At 48.5% G+C, this 16,836-nt stretch overlaps 1 protein-coding gene across 1 annotated transcript in view; it reads right to left on the reverse strand.

The window, feature by feature from the left end:
• Positions 1 to 4,042, reverse strand: part of LOC309523301 (cullin-4B) — a 236,591-nt gene extending 232,549 nt beyond the window's left edge. Inside the window, exon 1 of the mRNA XM_082207090.1 lies at positions 3,617 to 4,042. The gene's annotated coding sequence lies outside the window, so the exon portion shown is untranslated. The remainder of the gene's footprint in view (positions 1 to 3,616) is intronic.
• Positions 4,043 to 16,836: the final 12,794 nt, after the last annotated feature.

Consider the following 16,836-nt stretch of genomic DNA (forward strand, 5'->3'; position numbering starts at 1 on the left):
TATGATGGTGAGGCCAAAATTACAAAAATAAGGACCACCTGTATTGCTTTTTTAATAGAGTGAAGGAAAGAAACAAACCACCAAGATATGCTAATTAGCTGTCATTCCCTGAAATAAGATACTTAAGATACTTTCTTTTAAAATAAATAAGTTAACTAATGTGCTTAAGAGGCAAAACTGTCTTATGAGACATATTTAAAGACACAAGGGATTTTTCCAAACAGGATACAACAAAGCTCTTCAATGCCAAAGAAAAACATATTCACACCTGCTTTACAGGTATGAGCAGGTATCTGGTACCTCTTACCCATAAAGGTACCAGAATTAACCAAAGAATAGCAGTTCATGGTCTTTTATTAGCTGAAGTTCAATTTATCGAAGGAACTCCACATTCCCAATTTAACACCCTAATTACATCATGCTGTAAAATTCTGAGGGTTCAGCCAAGATCAACTTCAGCTCCCTCTCATTTTCTGCCTGTCCTTTTACCTGGGACTCAACCAAACACCAGAGGGAATATTTTTGCATCTGTCCATATTTTGTCACTTTAGAAGACCCTGACAGGTTCTCATATTATGGAGGCAGACAAATCTTGGGGAACACAAAATTCCAGAAAAGCATAGGCTCCTTCCCTTCCCCACAAGATGAATTGCCTCTGGCAAACAACTGTGCTTGATTCAAATTACATTTGTAGAGATGATTGTATCTCTAATGTTTTACCCCAAACCGACTGAGGAAGAAGGAAACGAATGAAGTGCTGCCACCTCATTTCCTGTGTATGGTTTTAGGAGAGGGTCAAGGATGTTCTGCACTATTCTGTGTAAGTACTGTACTACTACTCCAGAGCAGAGGTCCTCACATGCATGATGCAGCCGCAGGGAATGGCACACAGCTTTGCTTGAGACGCTCCACCCACTAACTTATGGAATAGAGCTGTAAAGCTTCACAAAAACTTGGTTTTTCCAAGTTACAATTTCTATCTATAACTATTTAAAATTAGGCTGCTCTTGACTTTTTCTCTTTTTGTTGTTCTTTTAAAAACTTCATATTCCATTACACACTAAAACTGCAGCAAGAAATGGAACCTGGAGGACTTCCGGGTTAGCGCCATTGGCAATGGCGGAGTTCCTCTGACCGAGAGGAACCCGCTCCGTGAAAATCGGGTCTTGCCACCGCGGCGAAGGCGGAGACCCTTTAAAAATCCCAGGCAGAGGAAGCCTGGGAACGTGGGATTCGGCTGACACCAGGAGCGCCTCCCCTACTCGCAGGGAAACCCTTTTTCGGGGATCCGAAACGACGTGAGGTGAGTGGCGCGGTGTTTTGAATCAACCGCTACTTTTACGGAGTGAAGCCGCACAGCCGTTGCCGGAGAGCGCTGACTTTTTCCTGTGGACAATTGGACTCTAAACAAGTACCCGTGAGTAGAACGGAAAATTGGATTAAGAAACATTTTAATTTGGCACTGAAGCGGGAAGGTTCTAAACAGGAAGTCCGCCTCCTGTTTTTGTAAATAGATTGAAGCAAAAACTTTGCAAGCTAAAGTCTGGAAAGTCGTATATAAAGGTCTAAATTTCCTTCAGTTATTACCACCAAAACCCCTCTTGGAAGCAGGAGAAAAGGGGGGGGGGATTTTGATTGTTCAAGCCTGCAGGAGAGAGAGTAAAGAAAGATAAATTTCCACTGTCTCAAACCTGGGAACGGGGTGTCAGAGACAGAAATTTATGGGGAAGTTCATTGACTGTGAATGGAACGTCTTTTGACAGATAGTTAAAAAAGAGAAACAAATTGATTCCAATGTTGCCTTTTGCATTCAAAAGAAACAAAATATTTGAAAAATGAAAGTAATTTTCTTTTGTTGGTCCTGCTTTCAAAAGATGGATACAAATAGAAATTGTCTCCTCTAGAGGGAGCTTGTTAAATTGTTGCTGGAGTCGATTTGGGGATTTCACAGCTGTGGATATTAGGATCGTGAGACCAGACTCTGACCTTGAATAAAAATGTGTTTAGAAGAAGTTTTGGTGCTGGCTTTTTGCAAGACAAGCGCTTTGCTGGAGCAGATGCATGAGAAGATGGATTTGATGACTCTTGCAGTCAAAAACTTTGGACAAACGGTGAATAACCATATAGAAACCATTCAGGAACCAACCCAAGAACCTGTTTTGACAGGGCAAGTGCAAGTGCAGAAGATAATGGAGGAGGTTGCTGTTGAACCTCAAGTAACACAAATGGAGAGACTCGAGGCCTTGCAGGAGCATAAGCCGCTGTTCTTGAAGTTTGAATCTGGAGTGGACCGGGGGGGTCTGGAGTTGTGAGGGCTCTTAATTTTGGAGGGACTTTGAAACATGCTCTTAAATACTTTCTGGATTACAGTGTTGACTGTGGGGAATGGGACTGTGGGGTATGGGCTGATCTGCTGAGGGGAGATGGAGATATTTTTGGATTGGAGTCCCCCCGAGACTTACCCCCCAATGAGAAAGGAAAGGAATTAAGAAGAAGATCAACAAAAGACAAAGTAAAGTGCAGGTATAAACAAGATCTGCAGAAGGGACATGGAAAAGACCTAAGAGCCTCGGACATAAGATCACCAGGTTGATGGGCTAGATGGAATGGACAAGGAGGACTGACAAAACCCGAGACCAGGAAGAAGAGATGTTGGATGAAGATTGGAAGAAAGTTTTTAAAACATTTATTTTGAGAATAAGTGTAAAATTAATGAGTATTAGGAAAAATGTTGGAATGAAACTATTTGGCTTTAGTAGAAATGATATAAGGAGTCATGTACAAATAAGTATTAAGTTTTAAGGTTTTTTTATGGTAAGATAAGGTTAAAATAAATTAAGGTAAATCGAATGACAGAATATAGTGAAAGATGGAAAGGATTTGCTGAGTTAATTAATAGGTTAGACCGTTAAGATAAATTATATAACAAAAATTGAGAAAGATGGAAAGAATTTGCTGAAACAATGAATTAAATTAGAATACAAAAAGGGAGGTGTGAGGAGGTCGATGAAACAAGTAAATGAAAGATAAAGATATGGAACATTGGGTGTGTGTTCTAATGTTATTGTTCTTTTTTGCTGTATTGTATTGTTTTTTATGCTTTTCCTTTTATGTATTGTAATGTATGTCTTGTTAATTTTTTGTTGTTTTCTTTTCTTTTTTTCTGTAATCTTTAAACTTCTAATAAATATCATTTTTTTTAAAAAAAGAAAAGAAATGGAACCTGGAGCAGGGATGTATAGTGAAGGGGTGTGGCCATGTTGAGGAGGACTGGCTTAATTCTGAATGCCATTGGAGAAGAAAAAACAATCCCTGTTCCTCCCCCTCTAGTCACCAGTTACATAGAGATTTAACCCCACAGAGCATGCCTCTTTTGTGCATTCTATATGAAAGAGCAGCTGACAGTTTTTTGGTTTAGCAAAAAAGAAAGAGCTACACTTGGAGATAAAGTTGTAACAGAGACCTGGTAAGTGGCCTGACTTCCTCTAACAAAGGATTCCATGTCACAGTGTAATGAATAAGCCCTCACCCATGCAAGATTTCTGCAATATACTGTACAGGCCATCCCTCATGTAGATACATATTTCAGAGATAAAGAATGGCATCATCATGTTACCTTTAAAGTTCTTGATCACTAACTTCTTGGATGACCCAGGTTTACCGTTGGCAAAACTGGAGACAGTAGAGGAGGCAGCTTTGGTGTGATGTCCCACAGCTACAGAGGAAATTAAGAGACTTTTGTTTTTGAGCTGTTGCTGGGAAGACTCTTCGGCCATCTTCACATCAAGTCCAAAAAGGTCCAATGAGTCCTTAAAGCACAACTTATTCTGCAGGTGATGGTTGGAAGAGACCCCAGATGAAAAAAGGGAGGTGGTAGTAGTAATAATAGATGATATGGAGGAGTTGCTTCTGGAAAGAAGGGAGGAGCAAGAGGAGATGGATTCAACTTCTCACTCGATACTGTTGCTATTTAGTTTTCTCTTCTTGGAGTTGCTGCTACTAACATCAGTGGCAGGCCTGACCTCCTGAACTGCGGCTGCTGGGGGGGAAGAGAAACCTGTGGGGAACATAAACACCAGTGAGGTAAACAGGCTGAATGGCATCAAATCCTTCTGCTGTAAAGGACATGCAAAAAGAGCCCCAGAGCAGGTCAGATTACCTCTGCCTTGTGGTCCAGGTCCAAAGAGAGAACAGCTGCTTCCTTGTTAGACGAATCCCCTCCCTTGTCTTTCCCCTCAGGAGGAACCCTTATTGGCCCTTCTGTCTAAGATATTTGATTCCCCCAAAGGGGCGGGAAGGTCTCCCTGGCAACCCTACCCCGACTCTTGCAAGGTTCTATCAGCAACTCATGGCCCCTCCGCAGCTCCTAGAAGGGTTTTTTCAGTCTCTGCCTGGTTCCTTGTCCGAAACCGCCTCTCTCCTGAGGGGGCAGCGGAGAAAGGAGTCACGCCCCCTTTCCCCCCACCTCTTTCGCGATCCAGAGAGTGGAAGGAGGTAGCTCTGCCTCACTCCTTGTTACTGTCAAAACATCAGCGCAGTGACAAGTGAGTCTAAAGGATGGCGGCACGTCCGGCCGCTCGGCATACTGGGAGTCCACCCTCCCCAGAAACATTTGCCGGGTAGCTCGAAAAAAGCTTCAATTTTTGGGGCCACAATCTCACTTAGGGTGTGGAGAAATGCAGTGGGCAAGCCGGCTCCTGCCCTCTTTTCCGCGCTCATCCGCTCACTCAAACAAACAGACAGACATTAACTCGCTCGCTTCTGCTTTTTCACCTACCTTCTGACCTACCGGAAGTGATCATATTACCGGGCGTCTGCTGTTGGTAGTGGTGCGGATCTCTCGAGCCCAGTGATGAGGCTCGGGTTCGTTGGGAAGCCTCACGCTCCAGCCCGTTGAAACGTTTACAATGTATTTACGTAAAGAGGTGGGGCTACCGCCGCGCTGTGGCTCTTCCGCAAAGTGTTGGTAGTGGGTATCATGAGGCACATCACATGCTGTAGTAGCAAGCGTGGTATTGCTCGTACTGCTAGCTGCGATCCTTCCTCTCTTTCTTTTCCTCCTCCCTACCACTCGAATTAAGCCCTGTGGGTTTTCTTAACTGAGTGGATAAAATCAAGGGAGGAGGGCTGGGCTATTTCTTGACAGCAGCTTCTTTCCCTGCCTAATCTTCACTTTCTCTTTGTTCATTTCAGTGGGTAGAGTGAAGAGATGTGTCCCATACCCCCTTAATTTCCTGGGCAGGAATGGGTTAAGAGGAAATGGGGAGGGCCGTATACACAGATTCTTAGCCAATACAGTGGTACCTCGGGTTAAGTACTTAATTCGTCCGTTCTTAACCTGAAACTGTTCTTAACCTGAAGCACCACTTTAGCTAATGGGGCCTCCTGCTGCCGCTGCGCCGCTGCTGCACGATTTCTGTTCTCATCCTGAAGCAAAGTTCTTAACCCGAGGTAATATTTCTGGGTTAGTGGAGTCTGTAACCTGAAGCGCATATAACCTGAAGCGTATGTAACCCAAGGTACCACTATATAAGTTACTTACAGATGGAAAAGATAGAGGCAGTTTTGCCCTCCCAGACTTTAAATTATATTATGAAGCTGCATGCCTGGTATGGATTAGGGACTGCATGAAGCTGAAAAAGCAAGAAGCATTAGGATTGGAAGGACATGACAATAGCTTTGGCTGGCACGCATACTTATGGTATGGGAAAGGGAAGGTACATAAAAGTTTCTATAACCATATAATTAGGAAATCAGTAATGAGAGTATGGGAGAGATATAAAGATCTCTTAGAACAGAAGACCCCTTGGTGGCTTTCACCACATGAAGTTTTACTGCTCAAACCACTTGGAAAGAAAGGAAAGTGGTTTACGGAAAATGGAAATTAAGAGAGTATGAGGAAATAAAAGACCACTTTCAGAGTTGGTTACACTATTGGCAATTACATGAAATATACAAAGAAGACAGTTTTTTATACGACATCTAGATTCCAAAAGGAAGTTGTAGAAGGGAAGGTGAAGCTGCTGAAAGGTGCATATAGTATTCTGCTAGAATGGGAAACAAAAGATGAAGAGGTGCAATCAGTTATGATTAAATGGGCACAAGATATAGGTCACAATATAATGTTTGAAGACTGGGAAAGATTGTGGAAAATTGAGTTAAAATTTACAGATTGCTCTTTGTTGAAATAAAATTACATGACAATGATGTATAGATGGTATATAACACCAGTGCAGATAGGAAGAATGTATAAAACTGGTTCAGATATATGTTGGAAATGTAAGGAAAAAGAAGGGACTTTTTACCATATGTGGTGGGATTGTAGCAAAATTAAAAAATGAGTTGAAGAAAATGTTCCAATTAACATTTGTAAAAATGCCTGAAACATTTTTGTTAGGGATTGTAGGAAAAGACCTGCCAAGGAAATTGAAAAACATCTTCATGTATGCGACAACGGCGGCAAGAGTCTTAATAGCACAAGGATGGAAGAATGAAGAAATCCCGACAAAGGAACTGTGGCAAGAAAAATCGATGGATTATGTGGAATTGGCGAAATTGACACACAAACTACGTGATAAGGACAACTGTGATTTTAAAGAATAATGGGAACCCTTTACAAAGTACTTAAAGAAACAACAAAATGAACTGGACTCCTTGGCAGGTTTTGAATAAACATACACAAACTTTTTATTGGTAATATATAGATAGGTAAATTAAGGATCTTTACAATTTTACAACATGCAGAGAATAACATGTGCTGAAAAACCAGAGAGAGGAGCTGAGGGAAGTCTGGAGGGTGGGTTTTTCTTTTGGTGGAGGGGGGAGGGGAAAAATGGGGGGGATGAGGATGATGTATTTTTGGTAAATTGTTATGTTGAAATGCCTAATAAAAAACATTTTTTAAAAAAGGTCCCGCATACCTGTATTGGAACTCTGTTGCAACAGAAAAATAAAGATCTTCCTTGCTTTCACTAAAATGAAAATAAAAATAAAAATATTTTTGTTTCATTCTTTTTATTTTCCAGCTGATTTCCTCATTAACTATCATAGAATATTGAGTTTGTAATGTTCTAATCGCCTGTTTATGCTTAAAATTCTACAAGGAAGGCTCAAGCAGTATGTGGACTGAGAACTCCCAGAAGTGCAAGCTGGATTTAGAAGAGGCAGAGGAACCAGAGACCAAATTGCAAACATGCGCTAGTTTATGGAGAAAGCTAGAGAGTACCTGGAGGTGGAACCGGCAAGCCACTCCAGTATCCCTGCCAAGAAAACTCCATGTACAGAGACAACAGGCATATAAAAGTTATGACGCTGGAAGATGAGCCCCTCAGGTCGGAAGGCGTCCAACATGCTACTGGGGAAGAGCGGAGGACAAGTACAAGTAGATCCATAGCGGATGAAGCGGCTGGGCCAAAGCCGAAAGGACGCTCAGTTGTGGATAGGCCTGGAAGTGAAAGAAGTGCGTAGAAAAAAAATGGACACCTGAGATAGCAATTGCAGTGGAGAATAGATTGAATTCACAAACTGCAATTAAGTTAAGATCAATTATAATAAACAATTTATCAATAGATTCCTCCCTGACGGCTGTTGGGATACTGCCAGGGAGATAACGTCCATCATGGCCCCCAAGCCGGCTGCCGGACGATCCATCGGCCTCCCGTAGACACGCAGATCCAGCAATTAGGGGCACAAAGCCTTAGAAATAGACAGGCTGCATTCCTAGGCTGGTGCACCCTCTTACAGCAGAAAACACAGCAGAAAGCTTGCACCGCAGAAGAGCATATTTTACAGACTTTATTTAGCGTAGAACAGAACAAAAGAAAACACGTCCATTCTCAGTCAGCGTCTCTGACTAACTGGCAAAAACGAAAGGAACATCAGCAGAAACATAAACATCCTGTCAACAGGACATGTGCAGACTCTGTGACTCCCAAAGCCTGCTCCCTTTTAAGGTGGAACAGAAATATCCTAACATCCTCCCCCTTTCCGTGTAACCTGTTGTACCTGTGGTTCACCCAATTGCAACCTTTGTACATAAACCTTAAGTTGTTCTCTGTTAACAACCTTCGACAACAGATCAGCAGGAATTTCATTTCCTGCCATGTAGGACACCCGAATCAGTCCTTTCTGAATACACTCTCTTGCACGATGTAGCTTAATCTGCAAGTACTTGGTTCTCTGCTTGCAACTCTCGAAGTTCAGCAAAGCCAAACACGATCTATTGTCTTGATACACTTGTATAGGACATTTCACAGACACTCTGATGTCCTTAAACAGTTGCATCAACCATTCACAATCCATGAGTGAAAATGACAGAGCATTGAGTTCTGCTTCACAGGAACTGAGGCTCACTGTTGTCTGCTTCTTGCACAACCAGTCAAACAGGCAGTGGTTGTACATGTAGCACACACCAGAAGTGCTTGTACCATCCGTGGTGTCACTTCCAAAACTTGCATCAGCGAAGATTTCAAGACCTCCAGTCTTCTGACTGGTGAACCTCAGCCTGTAGTGCATAGTCCCTTTCAAATAGCGGGCTATGCGCTTCAGAGCTTTCCAATCCTGAACCGTAGGATTGTTGGCATGTCTGCTAAGCAGATTACAGCTTACAGCTATGTCAGGTCTTGAACATCTGGCAATGAAATTCATCTTGCCTAGAATGCATCTGTACAGCGTTGTGTCAGAAAACGCTTCAGCAGTACTGTCTACCTGGTAACCTGTCACCATCGGTGTGTCTGCTGGGTTAGCATCAACCAAATTCAACCTGGTTAATACATCAGCAATTTTCTGTGTTTGGTGTACCAGAAAATTACCTGCTTGGTCCTTCTCCACCTGCAGAGAAAGATAGTTGGATACCTCACCAAGATCCTTCATGTCAAAGTGCTCCTTCAGCTGAGCTAGGGTGCTTTGGTAAAAAGCCTGATTCTTCCAAAACATTAGAAGATCATCAACAAAACATAAACAATACAGTTTGTTTTGCCCCTCCTCCTTGACAAACACACATGGATCAGCTTTGCCCTGGTGAAAACCTAGAGAAAGCAATGTCTCAGTGAGTTTTGTGTTCCAACACCTGGCACTCTGCTTAAGACCATATAAGGATTTCCACAGTTTACAGACCATTCCCTTCTGTATCTGCACCCCATCAGGTGGAAGCATGAACAGCTCCTCCCCCAAAATCCCGTACAAAAAAGCTGTATTAATGTCATGGTGGGAAACATGCAGTTTCTCCTCCGCAGCGATCTTGAGCATCAGCCGAATGCTCTCATATTTGACTGTGGGTGAGTAGGTCTCGTGGTAATCCTGTCCTGGTACCTGTGAAAAACCTCTGGCAACCAATCTGGCTTTGTGTCTGACTACCTTGCCATTCTGGTCTGTCTTGGCCTTGAAGACCCATTTGCTGCCAACCAGTCTCATTCCTGGGACTACCGGTACCAGTTCCCAAGTTTGGTTCCTGTTCAAGGAATCAACTTCAGCCTTCATGGCATTAAGCCAAGGCTCAGCATCTTTAGAGGTTAACTCCTGAACCTCTTTGAAGCTTGAAGGTTCCCACACCTTCTCTGAGCTACTAAGAACAGCAGTTGCTGTCTTAGCAAACTCATCAGCATACCTCTTTGGAGGTCTGCCTTTGGTCGCCCTTTCAGACCTACGTACTAGACGCAAGTCTTCTGGACTCATCTCCTCTTTCTTAGGAGAAAAATGACCGATGGTGAACAGTGGTTCTTCCAGTTCATTGTCAGACGCATCAGATGGTCTGACTGAGGCCTTTGCGCTTTTGTAGTCTGCTGTGTCATCACTGTCACTGACACCAGCAGCAGCGCCGCCCACTGAACTGGAATCCGAACTCTGATCATCACCATCATCATCCTCCTCCTCCTCCTCCTCATCATCATCATCCTCATCATCAGCAGCAGCAGCTTTCTCATCTTTAGCTGCTTGCTTGACATCACCTTCATCCTCCTCTGGGTAACTCTGGAAAATTCCCACATTTCCCCCCCACTTAGGATTGTACTCAACACTCCTTGTGAACTTAATGGACTCAGAGTCAGTCATCCATACCCTGTATGCACCTTTTTCGTACCCCATGAACAAACCATGTGCCCCACGCTTCCCAAGCTTGTGGGTTTGTGGGGAGTGTACCCACATGTCAGAACCAAAGATTTTCATGTGTTTGGTGTTGGGTTTCTTGCCAAACATCTTCTCATAGGGGGTACAACCAATGGGTGATGACAATCTGCGATTAAAGGAATAAACCAAATTCCCCAGAGCCTCCCCCCAAAACTTATCAGGGAGATTGGCATCATGCAACAAGGTTTTGATTCCTTGCAGCAACGTTTGATTTGCTCTCTCCGCAAGCCCATTCATCCATGGTGATCTGGGTGTTGACATGTCATGCTGGATTCCCTTCTCAGTCAGGAAAGCTTCAAACTGCTGAGAAGTGAACTCCCCGCCCTGATCAGTAAACAAACAGGAAATACGTTTACCGTGCACATTTTCCAACCAAGCACAGAATGCCTTAAACTTCGGAAACGCTTGCTGTCAGAGCTGCTCCAGATCCTAGCTCACAGAGGATCACGCTAGCCAGCGGTCACTTTGTAAAAGTCTTTATTGAGTTACAGTTTCCATTCTCAAGCGGCTGCGTGCAGCTCTACGTCTTAAGGGTTAGACCGGCGAAGCTCTGTCTGAGTCCCCGCCTCCTGTACACCAGCTTAATACCCTAGCCTTACTCCACCTTTTCCGCCTGACCGTTCTTCTCTGGGTCCCTCTGCCCCCCCGTGGTCTCTTCCTTTCGGGACGCTTCTGATGCTGACCCCCCGGACCCTTCTGTCTCCTTGCGTCGGGCTTTAGGACCTGGCTCCCTTTCCGGGCTACTTACTGCGCCACCTTCCTGTGTATTTGAACTTGGCGCGCGCGCCCAACCTTCCACTTGCCGCCTGACCGTTTCCTCGCTCCCCGATGGAGGTGTGGCCACTCCTGACTCATGTCCTCCCTCCTGCTGCGAGCTGCCAGAACTCGGTACCTGGCGCCCTTCCTCCCCACTGCGTTCTGCTGGTGATGCTGGCCCCGATTTCCAACTGCTGCTCTCTGAGCCCCCTCTGGACCCTTCTTCCTGGGGTGTCCCCCTAAGCTCCCCCCTTGCTCTGGCCACTGACGCTCCTTCCTGTGAATCTTCTGATTCACTGGAAAGACTCGGAGATCTCGGGTCGTCGTCATCACTCATCTTTTCTTCTGCCTCCTCCCCCTCGCTCTCTGTTTCCTCCCTTGCCCTCGCCTCTGCTCCTGAACCCCTGACATCCATCCCCCCCTCGAAGCCCCCCCTTCCCCCCTCCCCTCCTTCAGGTGTGGGTGCTGGGTGCTCCCTCGTCATGGGGACGAATGTCGGATACAGTTCGCTTCCCGTGGCGGGCCTCCAACTGAAGACTTCCGGTTCTTCCTCCCTGCGCTCGTCGACAACGGTCACCTCTGCCTCCATCTCTGTGCCGCCGTGCTCGAACCCAAAATCCTCCCCGTACATGTCTGTGTCCGTCTCCGCCTCAGGCGTTCCCGGGTCCGTCGCTCGGCTTGGACCCTCCAGCCACTTCCTGCGCCACTGCTCCTCTGGTCTATCGTCCCACCAATACGAGGGTTCTGAGGCAGAATCCGCTGTCGAGCCCTCCGGGGAACGAGTGTCCATTGTCGGTTCCTCATCCGAGTCGAACCCCCGAAACGTGCTGGCTGAAAGCGTCGGTGTGAAAAGCCAATCGTCGAAAAAGTCTGCTGGCATGGGCCTGTGTGGGAAGAGGGCATGAAACTCGTCTTTGAGCAGAGGTTCCTCCAAAGCGTAGCCCGGCACCCAGCTGTTGGCACTGGCCGGGGTGCCCTCTCTGGCGAGAAGGTATTCTACTCCCTCTTCCCCCCATCTCGAGTCCAAAATCTCTGTGACTTCGTTGATGGGCTCCTCCTGTGGCCCTCCCCTTTGCTCGGTTCCCTCTCTGAGCGGACTCGGCGCCGTTCCCGGTTCCTGGAACCTGTGAGGTGTCTTGTAGGGAGTGAGCACCGATCTGTGGAACACCGGATGCATCCTGGAGCCTTCCGGAAGCGTCAGCCTGAAGGCTACCGGGTTGACCTGCTCTTCGACGTGGTAGGGTCCCAGCTGTTTATGTCCTAGTTTCTTCTTCGCTAACGACCTGGCCAGCACTGCGTGGGCTGCCAACCATACCCAGTCGCCCACGCGGATCTCTTCGCCAACCCTCCTGTGTTTGTCCGCTTGCACCTTGTATGCGTGCTTAGCCAGCTCCAGGTGCCGCCGAAGCTGATCGTGGACCTCCTGCAACTCCGACGCGAACGCGTCTGCTGTCTGCGGCTCCCCCTCTCCCATTCTTTCCAGTCCCGGGAAGGTTCTGGGGTGCCTTCCATTGTTGGCGAAGAACGGCGTCACCCCCGTGGACACGTGCTTCGTGTTGTTGTAGGCGAACTCGGCGAGAGGCAGGTAATCCACCCACGTCGCGGGCTGTTGATTTGCATAACACCTCAGATACTGCTGCATTATGGCATTGACTCGCTCCGCTTGTCCGTTGGTCTGCGGGTGTCTAGCCGAAGCCAGGTTGATTTTGACGTTCAGGAAGCCCATCAGCTTCTGCCAGAAATTCGAGATGAACTGTCGCCCCCGGTCGGACAGAATAGACCGCGGCAGACCGTGGACCTTGAACACGTGATCTATGAGAGCCAGTTTGGTGTAGTGGTTAAGAGCGGTAGTCATGTAATCTGGGAAACCGGGTTCGCGTCTCCGCTCCTCCACATGCAGCTGCTGGGTGACCTTGGGCCAGTCACACTTCTGTGAAGTCTCTCAGCCCCACTCACCTCACAGAGTGTTTGTTGTGGGGGAGGAAGGGAAAGGAGAATGTTAGCCGCTTTGAGACTCCTGAAGGGGAGTGAAAGGCGGGATATCAAATCCAAACTCTTCTTCTTCTTCTTCTATGAACAGTTTGGCCGTTTGTTCCGCCGTGGCCACCTTCGCACACGGAATGAAATGTGCCATCTTGGAGAACAAGTCCACCACTACTAGCACAGCCGTTTTGCCCCTCGAGCTGGGCAGATCCGTCACGAAGTCCAGGGCGACTCTCTCCCATGGTTCGAACGGAGTTTGCAGCGGTTCCAGCAGTCCGGCCGGCGGTCTGTGCACTGGTTTGGCCCTCTGGCAGGTGTCGCACCTCGCCACGTAGTCCGCGACTTCCCCCCTCATTCCGGGCCACCAGAAGTCTCTGGCGACTAATTCCACCGTCTTCTCCTTGCCAAAGTGCCCGGCAGTGGGCGCGTCGTGCAGCTGCTGCAGTACCTTGGCGCGAAGTTCGTCTCCCGGCACGTAGATGGCCCCTTTACGGATGAGCAAGCCATCTCGCACTTGGAACTCGTCGGTTGCAGCCGTACCCCTGTGCACCTCTGCTATCTTTGCTTGCGCGAAGGAGTCATCCTGCAACGCCCGTCGCACCGCATCCAGGTTAACTGTCGCCGAAGCGCACGCCCACACGGTCGGTGCGAAGATGTGCATGGCGGCCGCTGGCGCCGCCTCCTCTAGATACTGTGGTTTACGGGATAGGGCATCCGCCATGACGTTGGTGTCTCCTGGGACATACTCTATTCGGAAGTCGAAGTCCGCAAAGAACTCAGCCCAACGTATCTGCCTCTGGTTCAGGAACTGCGCCGTGCGCCAGTGCTCCAGATTCTTGTGGTCCGTGCAGACCTGTACCGTGTGCTTGGCGCCGATCAGGAAGTGCCTCCACGCCTTGAATGCTGCCTGAATGGCCAGCAACTCCCTGTCCCAGATGGTGTAGTTCTGTTCAGACTTGCTGAGCTTCCTGGAGTAGAACGCTGCCGGCCTCCAAGCCCCCTGCGGGTCTTTCTGCAGCAGGACAGCTCCCACGGCCCTGTCAGATGCGTCTGTCTCCACCCTCATCGGCCTGCTGGGGTCGACATGCAGCAGCTGCTCTTCCGACGCGAAGAGACGCTTGAGTGCCTGAAAGGACCGCTCCGCCTGTTCCGTCCAGATGAACTTCTTCTTCTTGGAACTGAGCGTGTCTGTGATGGTCGCCGTTTGCATAGCAAACCCCCTGATAAACTTGCGGTAGAAGTTCGCAAAGCCGACAAACCGCTGGACCTCCTCCCGGTTGCGCGGGCTTTTCCAATCCAACACCGCGCGAACCTTGGCGCTGTCCATGGCGAGCCCCTTGTCAGACAACTTGTAGCCCAGGAAATCCACCTCCGTCACGTCGAACTGGCACTTTTCCAGCTTGGCGTACAGCCTATGCTGCTTTAGCCTGCTCAGCACTTCCTTGACGTCGCTGTCGTGATCCTGCTGGGACTCAGAAAATATCAGGATGTCATCTAAGAAGCAGACACACGTCTTGTAGAGGAGCCCCGCTAACACGTGATGCATGAAAGCTTGAAAACAGTGGGCGCCATTTTGTAGTCCAAAAGGCATAACTCTGCATTCGTAGGTGCCTAGGGGCGTGAACATGGCTGTCTTCCACTCATCTCCTTCCCGCACGCGAATGAGGTTGTACGCCCCTCGCAGGTCCAACTTGGTGAACACGCGGCCCTTGCGTACCGTCGCGAGGAGGTCGTCGATCCTGGGCACGGGGAAGTCCGATGGCTTGGTCATGCTGTTTAAGGTCCGATAGTCCACAACGAGCCTTTTCTGGGGCGTGTCCCGCTTCTTAACAAAGAATACAGGACTGCCCCCCGCTGCCTTGGACTCCCGGATGAAACCGCGCTCCAAATTATGCTCAATGAATTCTTTGAGTTCCTGTAGTTCGTCCTCAGACATGGAATACAGCTTCCCTTTTGGTAGCGCCGCCCCTGGCAGTAGGTCAATTTTGCAGTCATATGGTCTGTGAGGGGGAAGCCTGTCCGCCTCCTTCTCGCAGAAAACCTCCAAAAATCCAGCGTATTTGTGGGGGATTGCTTGCAGCGTCCCCAGCTGCAGTTGTGTCTCCTCCTCTTCTCCCTCCCGCCGGGGCAGAATGCAGTGTTCAGCGCAATATGATGAGCCGAAGACCAGCTGCCGCTGGTACCAAGCCAACGTCGGACTGTGTCTGTCCAGCCAACTCATGCCCAAGACAATAGGCGTGTCCGACAGTCTGGTGACATTAAAACTGATGACTTCCCTGTGATTTCCAAGTCGCATCACCATTGGTGGCGTTTGCTTCACCACCTGCCCCCCTAGCAGCTCCCTGCCATCCACTGTGACGACCTGCAGGGGCAGCGTGGCAGGCAGCAGCTGTGTAGCGTGCTTATCAACAAAGTCCTGCCCTATAAAGTCAGCATTGCTTCCTGAGTCAACGGTGATTGGCACGTCCAGAATGAGGCCAGTGGGTAGCTGGAGCGATGCAGTGAGCTGCACTACCGGTTTGGGTGGGAGGGGATCCATGGGTTGCAAAATCTCTGGGGACTGCTTCACTGACTTGTCTGGCTGGGCCCCAGTGCCTCTTTCTCCAGCCAGACTCCGTCGTTTCCCTGCTGTGATTCTCCATGCTGAGGAGCTGCAGTCACTGTTGCAGAGGCTGCATTGAGCTTGTGGATCCTCTGGGGACACTCTTTCGCCATATGCTGCGGACTTTCGCAGATGTAACACTTCCGGTCCCCTCTAGGAGGCTTCGCTTTGACTGCTCCCGGTGCTAGGGCTCTGGCTGCTGACTGAGCCCTGGCACCGCCAACCTCCATAGGTTCCGCTCCCCCTCCTGGCGGAGGTGTGGATTGCGCACGCGCAGCTTCCCTGGGAACGAAGGAGAACCCTCTCGCTGGTTCGCGCCCTCCACGCCCTTCGTCCCTGCTCCATGGACGTTCCTCCAGCCGCACCCCAACCGCCAGCGCCCTCTGAACGATCTCCTGCGTGGTCCGGGGTCTCTCCCCCCTTGCAATTTCGTCCTTAACTGCGCTGTTCAATCCTTCCCAAAACAGGTCTCTGACTGGAGCCGAATCTCTGTCCCATTCCAGGGCACTGACCAATGCAAAAAAGCGGGCGTGGTACTGTCTTACACTGGCCCTCCCTTGCTTCAGCCCATGCACCTCCTTCCGGGCAAGATCCACGTCTATGCTTGATAAAAAGCACCCATCCATCGCTTTAATAAAGGCATCCGCTTTTTGGAGTGCTGGATCCTTATCCCTCCACAAATTGCGCAGCCACGCTTTAGCATCTCCATGCAAATGGGACATGATGAATCCCACCTTCTCTTGCTCATCTCTAAAGTCTTTGTTCAGCAGTTGCAGTGCACACTTTACATCTGCTCTAAAGTTGGGGTACTGTTGCAAATTCCCATCGAAGTGAGAGACCAGACTGCCTGTTCGTCTCCCCAACCCAATCCCCTCCGGTTTGGGTGTCAGTTGCCCTTGCTTCGTAAGCATTTCCAACCTGACCTGGAGATCCCTGTAGGCGGCAGCTGCGTCCTCCTCTCTCTTCCTGGATGCAAGCGCCTCGGCATTCAGTCGTGTCACTGCTTCTCTGAGTTCCGCTATCTGCTGTTCGGCCGTCATATTGTCTGCCGTTCGTGAGCTCGCTAGTAGGCACCCGCTTTCTCTCCTCTCCGCGAGACCGTAGATGCCCACAATTGGAGACAGAGCTTACTGTCAGAGCTGCTCCAGATCCTAGCTCACAGAGGATCACGCTAGCCAGCGGTCACTTTGTAAAAGTCTTTATTGAGTTACAGTTTCCATTCTCAAGCGGCTGCGTGCAGCTCTACGTCTTAAGGGTTAGACCGGCGAAGCTCTGTCTGAGTCCCCGCCTCCTGTACACCAACTTAATATCCTAGCCTTACTCCACCTTTTCCGCCTGACCGTTCTTCTCTGGGTCCCTCTGCCCCCCGTGGT

This window comes from Podarcis vaucheri (assembly GCF_965113315.1).
Source record: "Podarcis vaucheri genome assembly, chromosome: W".
Taxonomy (NCBI): domain Eukaryota; kingdom Metazoa; phylum Chordata; class Lepidosauria; order Squamata; family Lacertidae; genus Podarcis; species Podarcis vaucheri.